The following is a 22,117-nucleotide window of genomic DNA, read 5'->3' as shown; positions in this document are numbered from 1 at the left end:
GTCCCTGCTTTCAAGGAGCTTACAGCTCTATAGGGGAAGGTAATATGTACATATGTCAGTTAATAAAAACGGTAATAAAAAGATAAAGACTAGACCTGTGATTTCATTGATATGAAGAATCTACTCCTGTCACTACAGATAAGCACTTTCTCGACAACCTTTGGCCTCAGAAAACTGGCCAGACCAGTTGTGTCAAACTCAAAGAGAATTTCAGGTGGGGAGTGGGGCCAATAATCTGTAGATCAAATGAGATCCCAATTGTAAAGCAATTAACAATGTGTCAGTCACATACTTAGTGCTGGAGAAATGGTAGTTATTTTTCTCTTATTATGGTAAAATGATGATGGTGATGACTGCATAAGGATCCTTCTAGGCCATGTATGGACTGTTCTTTTTGGGGTACAATGAATTTCATTCTGGAGTTTCCAATCCATAAGAGCTTAGATTTAGGCTGTAAATTCTCTCATGTGGGGGCACTCTCATTAACCTCAAATGGAACCCTGGGAAACAAATACAGACTTGGAGGATGTTGCCATCAGTGGTTGACAGCCTGCTGGCAGGGAGGATATGCTTAGAGACTTTATGCCACCTTACCTGCTGTTCTCTGACAGAATGAACTGAGTTGGGTAATTCAGCCTAATTCAATTGATCAGACATTAATTAAGCACCTACTATGTGTAAACTGCTCCCAGAACCTGGCAAAACAAAGATCAAAAGGACAACAATTCTTGTCCTTAAGAATTTTGTATTCTTCAGGGTAAATTTTGGTATAAAAAATTCACAGATTTTAGTGTAAAGCAAGTGTAAAGCATTCTTTTAGAATCCCAACCCCATACCATCCCATTGGTTGTCTACAGACTTAAAAGATTTAACTGTATAATTTGACCAATTTCCACCTATCTGAGATTAGCAACAATGAAGGGTCTGGAGGGGTAGGGAAGACAATTTTGGAACATGGACCATTTGGGGGCAATGCTGGGTGGGTTCTATGGCAGCATGGTTTAGTGAGTAGGACACTGGACTCAGAATAAGGAAGATTTGGGCTCTAATCCTACCTCTGACACTTATAAGCTGTGTATCTGTAATGGGAATGTAAATTTTAAAGATCTTCCCTGCCCCTAGGCTAAAGTGCACCTGGAGCCTGGGGTGGGAGGCTTGTTTTTCAGTAGATACTTCTTGATTGGCCAGTGAGTCAATAAGGTTGTTACATTTTCTGAGCCAGGAGAAGGCTATATAAGCCCTTATGTGAGGCTTTGTTTTGGGGCTCACTTTGAGAAGTGTTCTGTGATTTGATCTGGATTCTGGGAAGCCATTGTCCAGACCCCCCCGGCTTTGAAAAACCCAGATGTTGAAACCCAGATGTTGATTTGGTATGGATGTAATGGTTGGACAGTTTGGAAAGCTGTCTACTTGATCTGTTTCTGTCTTGATACTTCTGCCTGTGTACTTTGACGTTCGGGGTGCTGACCTTTTTTCCCTGAACGAGGTAATGTTTGACTGATTAAAGTAAGCTTGTTAACCCATTTTGAGTTGCTTTCCTTTAACAAAGCAGATCCAAGAACCTGTGGTGGCAGCAAACCCTGAGGACGCTTGGGGTGCTTGCTGCTACAGTATCCCATAGCAAGTCACTTAAGCACTCTGTGCCTCAGTTTCTTCCTGTGTAAAATGAGGGGGCTGGACTTGACCTCTAAGGTAACATATAGTTCCAGATCTGTGATCTTATTTCACTCACTCTCTGTACAAACATAATAAATCTGCTAGCTGTCCCCTAGTCCATAACATTCCCTCTCAACTGCCAGTGCCTCTTGTCTGGGATGGACTACCTCACAGAAGTAAGAAGCAGAAGCATCTTAGAATCCTGGGCTTACACAGAGTAAGTACTAAATAAATATTAACTGCAGTGTAGTAAGAGCAAGGGATTAGAGATTGATGGCCAAATGAGTCACCAGTATCCATGAAATCCTGGTTGACTTAGAGGAAGGTCTCTAGGGCATTGGGTAGACACTTTCTGATGGATTTATGTAAGTACATGGGCAATAATTTCATAGGATGAGAACAAGAACCTCTCTTCATTTCCCTGGCTTCTTCTGAAACAGCTTAAGAGGCCTTTTTCACCCTTGCCCTACCACACAGACTCATTCCAATTGCTAGTACCTTCCCCTCCAAGATTGCGTTTCATTTACTCTATATCTATCTTGGATGGACTTATTTACTTACATATTGTCTCCTCCATTAAAATGGGGACTCTTTAAGAGAAGGGACTAGTCTTGATTTCTTTGTATCACCAGGTCTTAGCACAGTACCTAGCATTTCGTAGTATTTAATGTAAATACTTGTGAACTGACTGTCTATCTTGCCCTTGAAAGTTTAAAAGGTGCTTTACGTATATGATCTCACTTGATCTATGTAATAATGCTCTGAGGTAAATATATGGATCTACCAAGGGGTCTATGATTTCCTCAGTGTGGTGATACAGATCACAACCAATCCAAGTCTATCCGTCCTGTGCAACTATTGTCCTTGACATCACTTAAATGCTTCTCAACAGTCTGGTGGGGCCCCTCCCAACCTTCTCCTAACCCTGTAGGGTCCTTCTCCAGTAAGCTAACTACTTGAAAAAATCTTTGGCCATAGCAACCCATGAAATAAAGAAACAACAAAATGGTCTTTGATCTGCAGATTATTATAACATGGGTGGCACATTAGACAGAGCACGGTCTGGAGTCAGACAGACCTGTTTTCAAATCTGGCCTCAGACACTTACTAGCTGTGTGACCCTGGGCAAGTCACTTCACCCTGTTTGCCTCAGTTTCCTCATGTGTAAAATGAGGAGAAGAAATGGCAAACCGCTCCAGGATCTTTGCCAAGAAAACCCCCAAGTGAAAAACAACTGAATATTAACAACATGCGTTCTGATATTTTACATATTGTTTCTCCCTTTGGAATGTGGGCTTCTTGAGGGGAGGGACTGTTTTCTGGGGTTTCTTTCATTTCTACGGCTTCCACTAGAATCTGGTACATTATAAGGGCTTGTCGGTTGCTTTATCTCCAGCTGGGATTGAGAATTTAAAAATAACAAAAGTCCTTTTAGTTAAGTATTTGGCAGGTGTGAGTGTGCGTGTGAGTGTGTGTGTGTGTGTGTGTGTGTGTGTGTGTGAGTATGAGAATATGTGTGCTGAAACTACCTATCTGTAGTAAAGGTAGATATATAAAAACTAGATATGGAGCACAATGAAATCAAATGGAAACCTCATGGGCTAAAGGCTGCAGAAAGCTTTTCAGAAAAGCTTCTAGATGAGGCCACAAAGCTGAAACAAGTAGAACTAGTATCAGAGAAGGCCCAGGCTCAGGAAGCTCCACCCATTCTGCCCTCCTCCCTCCCCCAAGCACAATCCTTGCAAGGAAGAGCTGGGTCTTCCAGTCCAAGGCCCCTTTCCTGATTTCCACTGCTGTTGTTGTTGTCAGGTCATGTGAAAGAAAACAGATACTGTTAATTTGGCACAATATTTAACCTGCTCTGCAGCAGTACCACATTACACAGGGAGGCCAAAAAAAAAAAAAAAAGATGATGGATTATTTTCTGGGCACAAGCAAATGGAATTTGGAGCAAGTCACTGAATCTTAGCCTCTGCAAGAGCCTACAGAGCATGCTGATCCAAACCCTAATTGAATATTGACAAAAATATAGCTCTTAGCTCCCAGCCTATAGAGTTGGGGGAGGGGGAAAAAGCTGAAAATGCCTTCTTTGATGAAAACAGTGCCTACCTGATGGTTAAGAACTGCTGCTCAGGGGTGAGAGTGGAAACAAATTTTGGTCAATTAAAGGAAGTGAAAAACGTTAATAGCCAGAAAGAGTGTCTGCTCGCCTTGCCAATCCATCACACTGGCCAATTACATTCAGTAGAAAAAGTGTCCCTTCACCATGACCCCCTTCATGGCTAAGCTAAAAACTGAGACTGATCCAATGAGGCTGCATTTGTTTTGTGGCCCCCATGGAAAACCTTTCTTTATAGGCCTGGTGTGGTATTTGAGAAAATGCTAGAGAAAAGGCTAGGGTCCCAAGCAAAGAAGCCCTCCTGAAGAGGCAGCAGAATACTGGGCAAAGAGTACTGGGAGGCTTGATTGAGCATGTGGCAGTCATCATGTGGGGGTGCTGGGCTACCGGAAATACAGAAAAATCCCAAACTGCTTCTTGCCCTCAAGGAGCTTGTATTCAACTGGAAGAAATAATATATACACAAATAAGCAAATGGGAAATATACATATGTGTGTGCACATACATACATCTACATGTATGGCTATACATACATACATACACATACATACATGCACATATATAGGAGATGATAAGCTAAGGCTGTAAATGGAGCTCATGGTTCTAAAAGACATAGGTGAGGAGGAAGAACATTTCAGATATTTGGGAGAGTTTGTGCAAAGGCACAGACATGGAATATGTATGGAAAGTCCTGTACAGGAAATACCAAGCAGCAAGTTGTCCAGTTTGACTGGAAGTTATGAAGCAACTGCTGGAATGAATGAATGAAATTTTAAAGAGCACATATTAGCAGCTTACTTGGATACAAATTGTAAAAGTCTCTATTCTCATGGAGTTTTTACCCTAACTAGGGGACACAAGCATGGGAGTGGTTATTTGCAGGGTAGACAGACTGCCTCGAAGTCCAAGGGACCCAGTGGCAAGGTGGATGGAAAGGCCTGGGGTCCTTGGGATTAACTGGCAGGTAAATAGGCAGGGTTAGAGAGTTTGTAGGAAATAGAATCAGAGATGGTGGAGAGGTGCAGAGGACCTGAAGTGCAGTGTAAGGCAACTGGTATCACTTGATGGCCTCCCATTTTACCAAAAGCATTATAAGTGATAACTTTTGGGGCATCCAGGTAGCACACCAAGTAAGAGCATCAGCTCCAGTGTCGGGATGACCTGGGGATCAAATCTGGGCTCAGATACTCAGCACCACACCCAGAAATAACTGGCTGTGTAACTTTGAGCAAGTTTCTTAACCCCGATTGCTTTAAAAAAAAAGTGATAACTTTTTGCTTAATTAGGGATTGTGACCCCCCAAAAGTGGGGGACCTGGAAGGGCCTAGCCTACCACCATTGGGAAGGGGAGAGTGAGCCCAAGGGTATATGTAGAACAAGGATTCTAGGTTTCCTTGAAAAGTCGAGAGATTAGAGGATAGGTCAATGTCTAGTCAGGATGGGGAGAGGGAAGAGAAGGAAGATATTAGCAGGAGGATTAGAGGAGAGAGGCCACTCTTGGCACCTGTTCCATTGGTTCTTCTGGCCCAGTAAGTTGAAGCCAGACTTTCCTTTGGCACTTACTACCTTTGTATCCACAGCAAAATGATTTAATCCTTCTAATCCTCCTTTTTCTCCTTTCTAAAGGTGGGGACAATGATTGTCATAATATCTATTTTAGGAGATTGTTGTAAGAAAAGTCATTTCTCTATAAACCTTCCCATGCTATAAGAATGAGAGCCATAATTATTTTGGAGAAAGCATCATTTGCACATTTTCAAACACTTAAAATAGCTTTGGAAAACCCATCTCTGCATTAGTCATGTCAACAAGTATCAATTGCCAAAGTTCTGGTAGCCTTTGGCATACATACCTATGGCCCAGCTAGATGATGTTTTCCCAGGCAACATTCAGGTATAAAGATCAAGAAAACCTTATTTTGATAAAGAAATAAGAGCTTATTCTAGCTTGGCACCGGGTTTCCTGGAAAACCAGGGAAACTTGGGGAGCCCAATTCACATCTAATGATTTCAGATGTGTGGTCAGCAAGCTACTTTACCCATGCAGATCAGAATATATGTTCCCTATGAACTTGCCAGGGGAACTAGCACCAGTTTAGGCTTGTAGTATGGACCTCAGAGCCTGGGCCTCTGGGGTTAGACCAGGATCCACCCAAATTTCCGTGGGCAGCTATCAGTCAGAACAGAGTGTTCTTACATTCTAGAACTACTCACACCCAGGTTATTAGTGTTTATGGTCTGTGAGCTCCTAGACAGCCAGGACTCCTTTTGTCTTTCATTGTGTCCCCATCGCTTAGTTGGTACCTAACACATAGTAGGTGCTTAATAAATATTAATTGACCATCTAATCTTAGTGCTTCATCATAGGTTGCTAGAATCGGTTGCAATTTAAGCGGGTTTTGCATTTTGAAGAATTTTGAAAAATAAAAATGAACAATAATACTCTCTGAAGCAATTCTAATAAAAGAAAGGATAAGGATGAGCAATTATTCTAAATAATCTTGAACCATTGATTCAAGGCATTTCTTATTATTCATTAGTCATTCTTTTCATTCATTTGTTAAAACTTCTCACAAAACTTCCCCTCTAAGGATATTTTTTTTTGTGCCAAGTAAAAACTTTAAGTCTAATCCCTCATATTAAAAAAAGTTTTATTGACCTTTGTTGTGACATCACAGACTTTTTAGGATAGATACTCCCATCCCTACCTCCTTCAAATGAACTACTCCTTGTAACAAAGGAAAATGTTAAAGGAAAACTGACCAGCACAACAACTGCCACCTGATAATGTATGCCCTGGTAGTCACTCACCTTTCTATGATAGGAGGGAGATGAGTTCTTTGTTGACAAGATTTGTCATTACAATTACTCAACAAATTTCTTTATTTCTGTGTTATTTTTATTTAAGTTGCTAAAATTCCTCCTTAAAAAAGAAAATGAGGTCAGTTGTTTTGCCTTCTCCTACCATTAAACCATTCTAGACCCATTGTTGTAGTTTATTAGATCATAGAAATTGGAGGTAGAAAGGATGCTACAAATGACCATAGTTATCTAGTATTTGACAAAACCAAAGAGCCAAGCTTTAGAGGCAAAAACTCAGTATTCAACAAAAACGGCTGAGAAAATTGGAAAACAGTCTGACTGAAAATAGGCATAAACAAACATCTCATACCATATGCCAAGATAAGGTCAAAATGGGCAGATGGTTTAGACATAAAGAGTGATGCCATAAGCAAATTATAAGACCATGAAAAAAATACCTGTTAGATTTATGGATAAGAGAACAGTTTATGAACAATGCGTAGCTAGGATCATGGGAGGTAAAATAGATAATTTTGATTACATTAAATTTAAAAGATTTTGCACAAATGAAACCAAACCAGCCAAGATTAGAAGGAAGGCAGGAAACTAGGGGAAATTTTACATCAAGTTTCTCTAATAAAAACCTAATTTCTCAAATATACAGGGAACTGAATCAAATTAATGAAATTAAGAGCCATTCCCCAATTGACAGATGGTCAAATGATATGAACAAGTAGTTTTTAGAAGAAAAAATCAAAGCTATCAATAGCCATGTGAAAAAATACCATAAACCACTAACAATTAGAGAATTGCAATTATAACTGAGGCACCACCCCATACCTGTCAGATTAGTTAACATGACAGAAAAGGAAAATGTCAAATATTGCAGGGGATGTGAGAAAATAGACACACTGATGCATCATTGGTAGAGTGGGAAACCTGATCTAACCATTCTGGAGAACAAATTGATATTATGCATAAAGGGTGACAAAACTTTGATCCACTGGTACCATTACTGAGTCTTTATCTCAAAAAGATCAAAGAGAAGGAAAAGGACTTATGTGTACAAACATGTTTATGGAACTCTTTAAGTGGTGGCAAAGAATCGGAAGTTGAAGGGACTCTCATCAATTGGGTAATGGCTGAACAAATTGTGATATGATACTGATACAATAGTATTGTGCTTTAAAGGAATGATGAAGTTTCAGAAAAACCTGGGAAGACTTACATGACCTGATGCAAAGTGAAGTGAGTAGACCCAGCAGAACATTGTACACAGAAATAGCAATACTGTAAGGATGATCAACTGTGAAAGACTTGGCTACTCTGATTGAGACAATTATCCAAGATAAGAACCCATGATGAAAAATGTTATCTACTTCTAGAGAAACTGATGAATTCTGAGTGTAAATTGAAGCAGATTTTTTAACTCTTTATTTTTCTTGTTTTTTTTTTTTTTGCAGCATTGCTAATATGGACATACATTTTCCATGACTTCATATGCCTAATGGGTATCATATTACCTGCCTTTTCAATGAGGGGGAGGGGCTGGAGGGAGCATGGACAAAATTTTGGAACTCAGAATTTTTAAGTGAATGTAAAAAATTAAAAAATTAAATTTAATTAAAAATTTAAAAAAAATTGAAGAGCACATCACACACAGACATATACATATATTACAATACACACATAAACATATAAATGGTTAAAAAAAGTTAAAAAATTTAAAAAGGATATTTTGACCCTATCATCTTACAGTTGAGAAAACTGAGACTTAATGAAGTGCTTTACCCAAACTCCCACACAGTATAAGGAACAGAGCTGAGATTCAAACTCAGGGCTTGGGCTTCCAAATTTGGTGTGCTTTGTGGTCCCTTTATTATTCAGAAACTTAAAATGAATACCTGCTGCCTAAAGAATAAAGTCCATCCTCTTCAGGCTGGCATTCAACTCATCTTACACTATTTTCCCCTGCTTGAACCTTTTCATATGCTCAGGCTGAACGTTTCTACTTCTGCTTGTTTGTTTACATTTCTGCTTCTCTGGCACGGATGTGGCTGTAGTCAAGAAAGATTATGAAGGACAAGCCAAGAAGCTGCTGGAATTAATAGGAAACTGGCAGAGGCCATGGCTAGAGCACTGAACCGGAATCAGGAAGTCAACCTCAGACACTTACCAGCTGTGTGTCTCTGGGCAAGTCACTTAACCTCTGCTTGCCTCAGTTTCTTCAGCTATAAAATGAGAATAGTAATAGCACCCACCTCACAGCATTGTTGTAAAGATCAAATTATATAATATCTGTAAAAAGCACTTAACACAGTGCCTGGGACATAGTGGAAGTTATATAAATGTTTATTCTCTTTTCTTTTCATGTTTTTTGTCTTTGCCTGTGATTTCACCCATGTGGGCACTACTGCCTTGGACATTCTCTCCACTGATGCCAATTAGTATCTGATGTATAATAGAGAATCAAGGAAATTTTCTTAGGGCATGGAAATGTTAAATGACTTGCCCACACAATTAGTATGTGTCAAAGGCAGGACTTGAACCTTAGTCTTTCTTATACCAAGACTGGTGTAAGTCTTCTGCTATGCCACTTTGCTTATCATGAAAAAAAAATAATGGAGCAGTTAAGAATTTAATTGACTTGTCCAGGGTCTCATAGGTAAAGTAGGAGACCCGAATTCAAATGCAGGTCCCTGGACTCCAAATTCAGTGCTCTTTCAAGTCCATAAGGCTATCTGTCAGGTCTTTCAAATCTACCTTCTGAATTTCCATCTCTGTCCCTTTCCGTATTCAGTTCCCCATAATTGTGTGGCCCCCCTACTTCCTTATTTGTTACTATCTGAACCCTATGGAGCAATCAGGGTAAAGTAACTTGCTCAAGGTTACACGGCCAGTTATTTCTGGGTGTGGTGCTAAGTGTCAGAGCCCGGATTTGATCCCCAGGTCATCCCAACACTGGAGCCGGTGTTCTTACTCATTGAGCCACCTGGCTGCCCCCTCCCTATGGAACTTTTAAAGTCCAGTTGAAATGTCAGCTCTGCCTGAAGTCGTCCCTAATGATTCCAGGCTATGGTGATCTTTCCCTCTTCTGAACTCATGCAAGGGTCAATATATGACATCGGTAAATGAATGGTAAAAATACTAATAATCAGCAACACTTACACAGAACCCACAGTGCCAGGCACTGTGCTATGACTAGAATTTCCTTTAATCCTCCCCACAACCCTAGGAGGTAGGTGTTACTATTACTCTCAATGAATAGATGAGGAAGCCAGATTTTAAGTGATTTACTCCGCATCACACAGGTAGTTAAATGTCTGAGGCCACATTTGAACCCAGGTCTTCCTGCCTCCAGGACTAGTGCTCTGCCCCCTGCGCCACCTACCCACCACATTGAGAATGGTATTTGTTTCCTAGCTTTTACCATGACCATGCACATTCATGTAGCATTGGAAGGTTTATAGACCACTTTTCTTGCAGCAAGGTGTATAGTACAAGTATAGTTATCTCCCTTTTGCAGATGAAACTAGTGGTCATAGAGGTTAAATGACATGACCAGGGTCACAGAGTTAGACATGATCACTTTTCACGATATATACAATTACTACCCCATTTAAGTGATCTCTGCTCTGACTCTGTACATTTGCATAAGTGATCTCCGTTGTCCGGAACACACTTCTTTCTCGTCTCTTTCTAGAATTCCTAACTGATACAAAAGTAGAGTTTAGTTGCCAACATTTACAAAATGATTTTCCGAACACCTACCCATCCCAGATAATAATCCACTAAAATGACCTATTTTGTATATCCATTGTGTTTACTTATGTATGACCATCTCACATAATCTCACTGCGCCTCAGTTTCCTCATCCATAAGATCCTCATCTAAGGTCCTTTCTTACTCTAAATCTCTAATTCTGTGTTTTATTTCTCCTTCCCCAGTAGAATGAATATAAATAATCTCCCTGAGAGCAAAGATTGTTTTATTGTTTTCTTCATCTCCTCAGTGGTCTCTTGCTTATAGTGGCATCTTAATGAAGGTATGTAGAATTGATTTGTATCATTCAGGGAAACACCAAAGTAGACCCTCAAACTAGATTTCAATGGCCTGGTTCCATGGACCGTGTGCTTGACATTGGCACCAAAAGGTCATTATTTCATCAGGAATCTAAAGGCCTTCTCCTCTGCAAGAATTGTGTAGAATTTTGTGCTTTCAACAAAGTTTGGTGGTTAGTTCCCCTGGCAATGGTTTGCAAATAACAACATGGTTCTCCAATGGTACCCTATTTTGTCCCTGGATAATTTTCAGGTAGGGATGGAAACAAAGAGTCAAATTTATTGGAAATCAGGATTTGTCTGTCTATTGCTTCACATTAACTTAGAAATTCACTGCTTCATGTGAGTAGACTGTTGAAATGGCATTGATACATTATCAGTTTACTCTTGTGTCCTTCAGTTTTTAAGAGTAATGAGAATTAACAGGAATTCTTAATATGGCTTCTGTAAATATATTTTTTGAAATTGATAACTATTTCAGAATGTTTAGTTTCCTTTTAAATTGTGTATATTCTATTTATTTAAGAGTATCATTCTAAGAAACTGTTCACAAGATTGACCAGACTTTCAAAGGGATGAAGGACACAGAAAAGATTAAAAAAAAAACCCTGGCATAAAGTAACGGTCTACTTTTATAACCTCTTACTTTTCCATGATCATTAAGTTAAAAGGAATTAAACTGGAGAGTCAATTCTAGTTCTTTTTTCTTGGGTAAGAAAGAAGTAGAATTCCACAATGAAAGTACATTTTATTTTCTTCAAAATTAAGTGGGAGAGGGGCTGGACTGGGATCAGGAAACCTAATTTTGAACCCCAGTCCTGCCATTTAGTACCTATGCGACCCTAGACAAGTCATGTAACTTTCCCCGAGTTAACATATCCTTAGTGTAAAAATAGAGACAGTGATATGTATATTACTGACTTTGTTTTGTTTGGGTTAATGTTTTATTTAATAATGTTCATCTTTCTCTTTGCTGCTTTTGCTTTTCATTGCCTGATCCTAGACTCTGATATTGACTCTACCCATAGACTGAATCCCTAATCTTAGGCCACTTAAGGCCTAACTCTAAACTCAACTATCAGCCCTAACACTAGGCAGTCATGGATAGAGTAGGTCACAAAGAGGCTAGCAAGAAAGCATGCCCACACGGGGGCATGGGATCATATACAGTGTAGTCATTTTAGCTGTGTCCAACTCTTTGTGACTCCATTTTTGGTTTTCTTGGTAAAGATTCTGGGCTAGTTTGCCATTTTCTTCTCCAATTCATTTTGCAGATGAAGAACTGTGACAAACAGGGTTAATTGACTCACCCAGAGTCACACAGCCAATAAGTGTCTGAGGCCAGATTTGAACTCATGAAAATGAGTCTTCCTGATTCTAAGCCCAGGGTTCTATCCAATGGGTCACCTAGCTGCCAACAACAAATCATAGACTTAAAGCTAGAAGAGTGCTTACCTAAGAAGTAATGGTAAGTCCAACTACCTTATCTTACAGGTAAGGAAACTGAGTCTCAGAAAGTTAAAGTGACATGTTCACTTTTAACATTTTCAGGTTAAGTTATTTGCCCAGTGTGCCATAGGTGATAATCTTCCATAGGCTTGAAGTCATGTCTTCTACAGCACCATGAAGAAAAACAACAAAAGATAAAAGCAATAATGGATAAAAGCACTGGGGTTTCTTCTGGCAATTTGCTACAGGCATTGAAGGAAGAAATAGAAAATTGGCCTCAGAAGCAGGAAAACCTGAGTTCAGGTCTTGCCCTCAAAGTCTACTTTGGTTCTGGGCAAGCAAGCCATTCGAGCCTTAGGGTTCCTGAGACAACTCTATGACTATTAGTTTCTGAGCAGGTGTAGATCTGCACTTGTAAAGAGGGTTCCCTCTAGTAACTAAAATCCAAGGTCCAGGAAAGGCTTCTCAACTTTGTTACCTCAGGGTGAGTTTGGGGGTTCTCCTGTAAGATCAAAGCAAGATAGAATGATTGGACTGACAAGGTCATAAGAATAGATTCTCTACCTCAAGTCCCTCATTTTATGGGGGAGCTGGGATTAAACATAGCAAGTGTTGCAAGGTCACAGAGCTAATGAATGCTGAATCAGGAGTGGATTTCAGTTCTCTTGGATAGAATGTAAGTTCTTTGAAGTCTGGGACTGATTTTTATTTCTCTATATGTCCCCACGGTCTGACTTAACAAAATACTTAGTAAAACCAATAAGTAATTGTGGGCTGATGCCCTCATTTGGGAAAACATATCTTGGTCCATCTTGAATCTCCTAGAAAAGTTAATTCCATTAATGTGTTGTCACTTTCTTGTCTGTCATCTACAAAACTACTAAACTTCCCTAAATTATAGCTGCTTTGGAGATTGTATTTGATTTGATCTCTAGAAATAGGATCTTTCATTACTGAGGAAAAAAAAGTTGACTCATGAATCCAATGGATGTTTGTAATTCTTGAAGAATGTAATTTCCTTTGTTCTCCGTGCAGCTCCAGGAAAGTACCCGGCTATTCCAGGTGTGCAATGAGGCAAACGTTTTTCTCATTACGCTTTGATATGCCTCAGTCTCAAAATATCTCTTGTACCAGGGCATATTGGTGCCTATCTATTACATCAGGGAGATTGAATTCAGTTAAATTTGGTTCAACTCAACAAGTATTTGTTAAACCCCTATCATATGCCAGACACCTTGCTAGGTATACCAAGACAGAAAAGGAAATAGTCCTTGCCTCCAACAAGTTTACATTCTACTGGGTGGTGGGGATTACATCATGTACACAGAAAAATAAAGCATATATGACAGAAATGCAAAGAGGGGGAAGGAAATCGTACTAACAAAAAACTGTAACAACTGGGTGTAGGCATTGGGGAAAAGTGCCAAAGAGTGAACTTAAATGATTCTAGTTTGCTCCTGGTGAAGGGACATCTAAGAGATATAGTAGGTAAAGCATCAGGCCTGGATTCATGAAGATGAGTCTTCCTGAGTTCAAATCTGGTCTCAGGCACTTACTAGCTGAATGACCCTGGGCAAGTCACTTAACCCAGTTTGCCTCAGCTTCCTCATCTATAAAATGAGGTGCACAAGGAAATGGCAAATCATTCCAGTACCTTTTTCAAGAAAACCGCAAATGGGGTCACAAAGAGCCAGACATGACTGAAATGACTGAAAACAACAATGCCCCGGGGAAGGGAGTCAGTAAGATTTGCTTGAGACTTGGCTAGCTGGATGACTTTAGACAAATCTCTTAACCTCCTGCAGCCTCAGTTTGCTCAGCCATAGAGCACTTAGCAAATCTTAAAGTGCTGTGTAAATGTTCACCTATTTTTGTTAGTTTAATAGTCATCTAGTTCTTCCAAAGGTTATCAATGAAATCATAGGTTGCTTTGGTTGGGTAGTATTTAAAATCTTATGGAAGAGCAAAGACCTCAGAGATCATCTGAGTGGATGAATCACTGTTATTTACGTGTGTGTGTGTGTGTGTGTGTGTGTGTGTGTGTAATATATATATACACCATATGTGTATGTTAAGAACCAGTGATTCTTGAGTCTTTTGAAAGGTAGATGGTTTTGAGTCACTACCAATTAGCCAAGTAAAATGAGCAAATGAATAAATACAAAACTTCTCTAAACACTGACTCAGTGTTAAAGTTGGCATCATTTTCATGCTGATGGTTGGTCTGAATAGATTAGAAATGAGTGACTTGAACTTTCTGGAGACCTTGGTCTAGCCCTTACATCCTTTGAATGAAACAGACCACACCCCACTGCATACTAGTTTTGTCTTAGTCCCTCTTTTCTACAAAGCTCAGTAAAGAGCTAGTCAAATCAAAACAATTTAGGACTACATCATACAGTCTATCAATTGATACTGTTAGGGATGCAGGGGACCTGGGTTCAAATTCAACCTTGGACATTTATTACTTGTGTTACCTCCAGTAAGTAATTTCATCTCCCTGGGGTTCAGTTTACTCAAGTATAATATGAGGGAATTGAACTTGGCATCTCAGGTTCTTTCCAACTAAAGATCTATGATCTTTAGCTCCTATGTTCCTATGATCTTTTTCATGTAAACTTTACTCCAAGAAAAGATGACAGAACAGATATTCTAAAAATTCTGTGTACAAATGGCTCATTGCAAAATATACTGTGACAGTCTTGTGGACACTCTTCATTGCCAGAAATCATCCTGTCTCATCCTTAAGGGGCAACATTGTGAAGTGGGGAGTAGAAAGAGGTAGATGAAGGTGGGCCATGAAATCAGAAAACCCCGTGTCTAAGTCCTGGCTTTGATACACACTAGCTGTGTGGTCATAGATAGATAGACAAGCCCCTTAATCTTGTAATAGTTAAGTCCCTAAGACTAAGAGATACTACATTGATGAAATCATGACTTTCAATTTTATAGAAATACAAATGAATGTGGGGGGTGGAGTCAGGATGGCGGAGTAGAAGCAGGACCTCCCTGATGTTCCAGCTTCCACCTTTCCCAATCCATGTAAAAAGGGGACTCTGAAAAAACTTTGGAGCTGCAGAACCCACAAAATGACACAGAGAAGCTAACCTCCCATTGAGGACAGCCCGGCAGGCTGGCAGGAATCGGCCACCACAGCTCTCTGGGAGCGAAGCCCAGCCCCACTCCAAGGTTTTAGCCCCAGGGCAGGCCTGACTAGCCACCAGCCAGAGGGACTCCAGATCAGCAGCAGCTGTGGCCATTTCCAGATTTATCAACACATAGATGTGAAGAAAAGTGAGAGGTAAGTGCAGTCTAGACTTCGGGACCCAGTAAGTGGGAGTGAGTGGCTTTTGCCCCCAGGCCGAGAAGCTGCTGTGACCAGGCACAGCCAGCCAGCACCACTGGCAGCTTCAGCTCCTGGCCTGCAGAGTGTAGGGGGACCAAGCACCAGTCTGAGGGGTAATTGCACTTGCTTTAACCTTCATGGATCTGGATTGCAATCTAGGGTAGAGGTTCTGGGGTGTGTGTCCAGCTTGCCAGAGCATGTGGAGACCTCAGAGAGGGCACCCAACTAATATATCCAGCAGCTGAGAAAACCCCAGCGTTTGGGACGAAAGCTCCCCTGTCTGGTGGCAGAATCCTACTGTGGCAAAAAGCCCAGGGGTCAAGTGACTGAGGGAGGACATGACCAGGCAAAGGAAACAAAGCAGATAGAAGATTTCAACATTAGACTCCTATTTTGGGGACAAAAAGGAGCAAAGTATGGAACAGGAGGAAGACAGTGAAGTCAGAACTCCTGCACCAAAAACTTCAAAGGAAAATATGAGCTGGTTACAGGCCATAGAGGACCTTAAGAAGCAGATAAGAGAAGTGGAGGAAAAATTGGGAAGAGAAATGAGAACGATGCAAGAAAATTATGAAATGAGAGTCAACAGCCTGACTGAGGAAAATCATACCTTAAAAAAAAGACTAACTCAAATGGCAAAAGAGGCTCAAAAGGGCAATGAGGAGAAGAATGCCTTAAAAAGCCGAATTTGCCAGATGGAAAAAGAATCTCAAAAGCTCACTGAGGAGAATCATTGCTTCAGAATTAGATTGGAGCAAATGGAAGCTAATGACTTTATGAGAAATCAAGATGTTAAACAGATCCAAACAAATGACAGAATAGAAGGCAATATGAAATACCTCATGGGAAAAACCACTTAACTGGAAAATAGATCCAGGAGAGATAATTTAAAAAATTATTGGACTACCTGAAAGACATGATCAAAGTAAGAACCTAGAAATAATCCTCCAGGAAGTCCTCAAAGAAAACTGCCCTGATGTTTTAGAACCAGAGGGTAAAATAGAGTTGAAAGAATCCACTGATCACCTCCTGAAAAAGATCCCAAAAAGAAAACTCCTAGGAATGTTATAGCCAGGTTCCAGAATTCCCAGATTAAGGAGAGAATGTTACAAGCAGCCAGGAAGAAACAATTTGAATATTGTGGAAACACAATCAGGATAACCCAGGATCTTGCAGCTTCTACACTGAGGGATCGAAGGGCTTGGAATATGATATTCCAGAGGTCAAAGAAACTGGGATTAAAACCAAGAGTCACCTACCCAGCAAAACTGAGTATCATGTTTCAGGGGAAAATATCGTCATTCAGTGGAATAGAGGACTTTCAAGCATTCTTGCTGAAAAACGCAGAGTTGAATAGAAAATTTGACATTCAGATACAAGAAGCAAGAGAAGCATGAGAAGGTAAACAGGGAAAAGAAATCATAAGGAAGTTATCAAAGTTGAACTATTAACATTCCTACATGGAAAAACAATGATTGCAACCTTTGAAACTTTTCTCAGTAGTTGAAGGGAATAGAAATATATACACATATGTCTATATATGAGGGTATATGGGCATATGAATACATATGTGAATGTGTGTATACATGTTTACAGGTATACATAGATAGAGGGCATAGGACCAATTTAACAGGAAGGGATGATACTTAAAAGGTGAAATTAAGAGGTGAAATATAGTCAGTCTTTTACAATATATCTACTATGTTATTGTTTGCATTAGCCGCACATGTACAACCTATACTGAACTGCTTATCTTCCCAGTAAGGGTGGGTGACAAGGGAGGAAGGGAATGAATCTGGAATTAAAGTTTTAAAATCAAATATATATATATATATATATATATATATATATATATATATACATACATACATACATACATACTATTATTAATACTATTTTATGTGTAATTGGGAAATAAGATATACAGGCACTGGGGCATAGATATCCACTGGAAAAGTCAAAAGGGGTTTGGGAGAAAATATGGGAGAGAACAGATTGGAGGAGGGAATATCCTGTGGGACTGCTATTTTGGGGCGGTGGGTATTGAAAAACGTGGAGAAAATTTGTAACTCATTTATAAAAAAACAAAAAAAAATACAAATGAATGTGTCTGCAAGTAACAAAATATGCTTATTGTGGTGTGTGTGTGTGTGTGTGTGTGTGTGTGTGTGTGTGTGTTTTAAAGCCTGGTTTTAGAAAAATTCCGAATGAATCAGCTCACCTAGAATATATTCAGCATCTATTCAGTGCTATGCTACTCTTGGCCTCATCACAGGAGTTTAGTCTATAAGTAACTATACTATAAAATATGTCAATCATCTATGATTTTTGTAACTGTGAGACCTCCCCCCTCCCCACAACAACAAATCATAACCCTTCCATGTATAAGTCAATAAGTTCTAAGGAGAAACTTAAGGTACAAAGACATTATGTGACAAACTCGGGGTCAGACAGTTAAATGTCAGAGCCTGGATTTGAAAGCTATCTTAAATCTAGACTGCTAGGAGAATACTTAGCCCCTGAGCCAGGTTACCTCTTCAATGTAAACAAAAATAATTTGGCCCTTCTTGCTATTCTCTTCTCTCTGTGACACTATCCTGCTTCTCCTCTTGTGTCACCAGTCCTTCTCAGTTTCTTTTGCTGGATCTTCATCCCGGTTGCATCCATTAAAGATAGGGGTTTCCCAGGACTCTGTCCCAGGTCCTCTTCTTTTATTCTATTTCACTTAGCAATCTCATCAGTTTCAATGTATGCAATTATCATTTCTATCCTGTTGATTCTTAGACCATTTTATTTGGACATAACCTCTCCAGATCTCTAGTTTTGTATCTCCAACTGCTTATAGACAGTTCAATAAATCATCTACTTTCTTGAAAGAAAGCAACGTGTGCAATCACAGTGACCTTTCTCCCTCATATGCTAAAAGTAGACACATTTATTTTTATTTTTTGTCCCCAGTCAATTGGCATTGGATGTCCCATTGGTATATTAAATTCAACACTTGTGAAACTAAACTCATAATCTTTCCCTCCCAAGCCCTCCGTTTCTTCTGAGCTTGCCTATTAATGTCTAGGGTACCAGCATCCACCTAGTCACCTCATCTTACCACCTAAGTGCCATCCTTATCTCTACACTCTCTCTTATACTGCTCTCATATCCAATCTGTTGTTAAGTCTTGTCTTTTTGCATCTCTAGTATACACTACCTTCACCTTCTCTCTTCTGACATAGCCCTGATCCAGTACCTCATGTCAAAACCGAACTATTGTAATTACGTGCTAGTTGGTCTCTGTGCTTCAGTCCATCCCCCACTCAGCTGTTAAATTGATCTCTCTAGAGTGCAAGTCTGACCCCGTTACTCTCTTAATCAATAAACTTCAGGATCAATATAGAGTCCTCTGTTTGGCTTTCAAAGCCTGTTATAACTCAGGCCCCTCCCACTTTTCTAGTTTTCTTCTACCTTGCTCTCCCATCTTATACTACTCAAGCCACTAATAACTGGGTGTCTTGTTCATCAACCAGAGGCCATGGGCACTTTCACTTGCTATTCCCCATGCCTGGAAAACTCTCCCACCTTATCTCTACCTCTTGGTTTCCCAGGCTTCCTTCAAGTCTCAGCTGGAATCCCACTTTCTGCTAGAAATCTTTCCTGATCATCCTGAATGCTTTTGTTGATCATCTCCAATTTATACTGCATATATTTTGTTTATACATAATTGTTTTCATGTTTTCTCCAACACCACCCCTCCCTACCCCATGAGATGGTGAACTTTTTGAGAGCAGGAACTGTCTTTTGCCTGCCTTTCTGTGTATCTCCAGCACTTAGCATAATTCCTGGAACATAATAAATTCTTATTAAGCTTTGTCTCTTCATTCTTTCTCCCTCCCTTCTCCATTCCTTCCTTCCTTCCTTTCTCTCACTTTCTTCTCTCCTTCCTTCCTTTTTTCTGCCTCCCTCCTTTTCTCCTTCTTTTCCTTTCCTTCCAAGTATCACAGTCTTTATTTTTTTTTTCTGTCAAAGTCAGGAAGTCACTAGCTTGAAAAAGAAAAACAAATCACCCACTTTCTTGAACAAAACCAAAAAATAAATCTGTTGTCACAGTAGGCTGTCTCCCTCAGGTGCTAAAAGCAGACACATTTTTCTTTTTTCTTTTTACTCCCAGACAATTGGTTAGTTGGTACTGTGCTATCATAGTCACCTAGCATCTATATACTACAATGACTAAAAATAGCTTGAACAAATGTCAATTTTGTCAATATACCCAGGAGTTTCTCTAGATGTAAAGGTCATTTGTAAAAACAGAACTATCCCTCTCTTCAAAAATACCACTTTTTAATGAACTTGGTGAAAACCTTCAATTGTTTCAGACAGTCCTTGTAACATGATCTTGCTTTAATGAGTAAGGAAGGCAACTCATATGTATTGAACGGAACAGTACTGAATCTCTGTGGCAAATGGCTTCATTTCAACTCTACTATCTGGTCTGATCTCTTAGCTGGCTGAGATAAGAGTATCCTTTTAATATTTATATGAGTCCATATTTTAAACCCAGTGCAGTGTAGATATAGTACTGGTGCTCTTCTGTTCCTTTGTTCTGGACTGTTACACATCACTGAATGCTGGTGATGCATTTTTAAGGACATGTGAGATACTTGACAGTCTATCATTGCAAGTTAAACCTGGAAATCCAGGATCCTTCTTGGCAAGGAATATTAGCAAAGCATGGAGGAGAGTATTTGAATCACAATAATAACAACAACAAATGCCCTATGGGAAACTCTAGAAGGTTGTACTTTGTTTTGCTGTCTGGTTCACAGTGAACATTGTCAATGTCAGAGTTGGGAACAAAGATTCAAACAGCTTCCTATTTTTCAAATGGTAAATGCATTTTTTTTTTAAGTGGCTAAGTGCTGAAAGGCCAGAGTAGCTTAGGGTCTTAGGGAGCTGGACTTTGTAGTCAGAAATTGTGCAAATCTTCTGGGACACCAAGAGAGTTAGAAGACCCTTAAACACGGTCTTGGGAGGTTCCCTCTTGGACTTAACTATTCAGTCCTCTAGGCATTGAGATTTGCACTGAAGAATGGCAAACCCTGCTGGGGGAAAAATCCAGCCTCTTCAGTATCTTTAGGTAAGTGGCTGAGTTTCTAATCAAGTCTCCAGTGAAAGTGGGGGTTGGGTGGGGTGGGGCTGGGAATCATTAGGACAGATGGGAGTGCATATTCGAATAAATCTAACTAATATTGGGGCAGTGAAGAATGGAGTGGGTAAAATCAGAAAACAAAAATGACTGTGGAAACAATTCAGCTTCAAACCACGGATACTTTGTAATTAATTTGCTTTTAGGAGTTGGTCACAACCTTGACCTGATTGAAACCACTGGCTTATTTCCTCCACCTAATCATTTGTTTCCAAGGGCTCATAGGTTATCCTTATTTCCTCACTCTGCCCCAGAAAGGAAAAAGAACAAGGCGCTAGTAATAGCCACCCCTTCCTCTGTCTTGGCTCCCAGCTAAACTCTCTGCTTCTCTCTCTGTCTCTCTGTCTTTCTCTCTGTGTCTCTCTCTGTGCCTCTGTCTGTCTCTGTGTCTCTGTCTGTGTGTCTGTCTGTCTCTCTCTCAGCCTCTCAACTTTTCCCTCCCTCTCTCTGAGGAGATAAATCAAAGCAGGTGGGCAGCAGCCGGGGTGGCGATTGTCTTCTCTCAAAGGCAGCCAGCCCACAGCTGGTTCAGCCTTGCTTGGCCTGGCACATAAGATGCTTTTGATGCCATAATTGGGAGGCTCGGCGCAGCTGCTCTCGGGGGAGCGGGAGCCGCAGGCTGCTGGGCCTCTGCGACCTAGTCGGGCCAGGAGGTGGCGGCGAAGTCACCTTGGGAGAGGAGAGGAGGAGACAGAGGAAGAAAGGCACGGCTAGGGTTTGTCGAGCGAGAAGAGAGGGCTGGAGGGAGGGAGCAGAGGGCGTGCCCCGGCCCAGGGAGGACGCCTAGTACCGAGCTCCTCAGTCCCAGCTCGCCCACCAGCGATCTGTTGGGATGGGGAAGGGCAGGGGGCTGGAGGGATGGGTTATCCGTCACCGCCCCCACCGCCCGCCAGTCCCCTGGGCCGATTGTCTGACGAAGTCTCAGGAGACTCACTCACTTTCCCTTTCCCCGGAGGGTTTGGCTTGCCGCGCATCGCCAGCCTGCGCCCCCTGCCCCTCCCGGGCTTCCGTATTCTTTCCACTCTGAACCCAGTCGGTGCACCCCAAGCAGGCCTCTCCGGTCCGGAGGGTGCCCTGGCTCCGGGCTCTGTAGGCTGCAGGCTAGTCACCCACCCGGAGCCCTTGGTCAGCCAACAAAGAGGGGAGCTCGAAGCCCACCCCGAGCCCCGCCCCGCCAAGGCCCCCCAACTCGGCTCCCTCTCCTGGCCCTCTAGACCCGCCCCGCCCCGGCCCTCCCTCTGGGGAAGGGGCTGCGTGAGCCCTTGGGAGCGGGGGCCTCCCCGGGCCGGTCCGGGTCAGGGGGCGGCGGCGCGGGCTGCCCATTGTGCCGCCGTGGCCGCCGCCGACCACCCTCAGCACTGGCCCTTTCTCCTCCAGTGCCCCGCTGGCTCCGGTCCTCTGACTCGCTCGCTCACTCACTGGCCCTCTAACTCCTTGGCTGGCTCGCTCTCCGGCCCCCCGGTTCTCTGGCTCGCTCGCTCTCCGGCC

General features: G+C 41.2%; 1 protein-coding gene across 4 annotated transcripts in view; it reads right to left on the bottom strand.

Moving 5' to 3' along the window:
- CADPS (calcium dependent secretion activator) overlaps positions 1-22,117 on the bottom strand; it is a 567,121-nt gene that overhangs the window by 544,010 nt on the left and 994 nt on the right. The window lies entirely within an intron of this gene.

The sequence above is a fragment of the Petaurus breviceps genome, unplaced genomic scaffold (assembly GCF_028583685.1).
Source record: "Petaurus breviceps papuanus isolate PSGF00001 unplaced genomic scaffold, PetGlider_PUasm1.0 174, whole genome shotgun sequence".
Lineage (NCBI taxonomy): Eukaryota > Metazoa > Chordata > Mammalia > Diprotodontia > Petauridae > Petaurus > Petaurus breviceps.
This window is presented reverse-complemented; position numbering and strand designations above follow the sequence as displayed.